Source organism: Chrysochloris asiatica, unplaced genomic scaffold (genome assembly GCF_000296735.1).
Source record: "Chrysochloris asiatica unplaced genomic scaffold, ChrAsi1.0 scaffold00046, whole genome shotgun sequence".
Taxonomy (NCBI): domain Eukaryota; kingdom Metazoa; phylum Chordata; class Mammalia; order Afrosoricida; family Chrysochloridae; genus Chrysochloris; species Chrysochloris asiatica.
Window position 1 is genome coordinate 16245652 of NW_006408564.1, and position 1813 is coordinate 16247464.

Genomic DNA, 1813 nt, shown 5'->3' on the forward strand with positions numbered 1-1813 from the left:
CAACTCGATGGCACCTAACAACAACAACAATCTTACTTAATTATTTATTGTAGAGGTTTAAAAAAAAAACAACTTTTTTTATTGTAACTTGAGTAAAGGTTTACAGAGCAGATCATCAGTTTTACATTCAACAAACCATGTGCTTTTTTTCATTTCAGTAATTGCAACCCTCTAAATATACATCACTTATTCCACTTCATCCCTGTGATTCTTGTTTCCATTCCTCTCACTTTCTCAACCCTTCTGAATTTTGTTCTTAGGTAAATGTTGCCCTTTGTTCTTGAAGCCGTTCTATTGTGTGCATACCTCATTAGTGTTGTCTCCCCTATATGCCTAGTGACTTCTTAGCTGGAAATTGCCCCATGGATTGAGTTCATTTCCAGTTCTGAAGGGTGACCAAGGGCAATAGTCTTGAGTTCTTGTAGTCTCTTTCTGGCCAGTTAGCCTGGTCTTTTATGTATATATACATATAATTATTTTATCCCACATTTTCAACCACTGTATCCAGGACCTTCTAATGTGATTCATTTCAAAGCAGTTGGTAGTGGTAGCCAGTCACCATCTAGTGCTTCTGGTATCAGGGTCATGGAGACATGTTTACATGTTCCATTAGTCCATAGGACTAATCATTTCCAAGCATCTTCAAACTTCATCATTTTTCTTTTATTCATACAGGAGCAATCAATAGTTGCAGTTTAGATGGATGCTCATGAGCTTTTAAGGCCCTGGTTGCTACTCACAAAAGTGAAATGTAGAAAATTGTCTTTTTGAGCTATATTATGCCAATTGAGCATGGTGTTCCCTGAATTTGGTCCTGAACCACCAGGCCCATCAACTCATTCCTTTAAGGTGTTTCGTAATGTCTAAGAAGCTTTCACAACTTTGCCCTTTCTATGACTCAGCATTCATGAATTTGTTTGCAGCAAAGGTAAATCCCCATATCCAAATATCCTCTGTCAAAACTTTATGTATTTGTGGATATATTTCCATTCACCCTCTCACACTGGTTCAGCCAGTGTAACTATCTATGTATCTACCTGTCAACCACTGTCACTGCCAAATTGTATATATAACAGCAGTCGAGGAATATCTTTTATGCACTAGTGAAAGAAACAGTGCCGGATTATTTCTTACAGAGTACCTCTATTCCTTTAAACTCTTACATTCTTCCCCAGAATATGGGAACACTGAATGTTTAAAAATTAAGAAAGGGGTGTGACAAGGTTGCATTCTTTCACCATACTTATTCAGCCTGTATGCTGAACAAATCATCCATCTTCATCATTCTGCCAATCTCTCTCTTGTTATATATATATTGTCTTCCCTGTCACGAGAGTTAACATGTGTCAACACTGTAGCCAGAGAACCACTCCTCCTCCCACCCTCACCAAAGTAACCATCAAAAAATGTTTCTTTTTGCCTGAAAACCTTTCCTTGACCATTTATAATAGTAGTCTCATACGATGTTTGTCCTTTTATAATTGAATAATTTCATTAAGTATAATGTTCTCCAGGTTTTGAGGTGTTTTGTAGATTCATCATTGTACTTAAACATTTCATAGCATTACATTGTGTGATATATACCAAAGTTTGTTTATTGATTCTTACTTTGATGGACATGTAGCTTGTCTCAATCTTTTTGTTATTGTTAATAGTACTGCAGTGAACATGGGTGTGCATAGATCTATTTGTGTCAAGGCTATTAATTCTGAAGATATATACCAAGTAGAGGGATTGCTTATTCAAAATGTATGTTGAGCAAATAATTCAAGAAACTGGATTACATTAAGAAGAATGTGGCATCAGTTTTGGA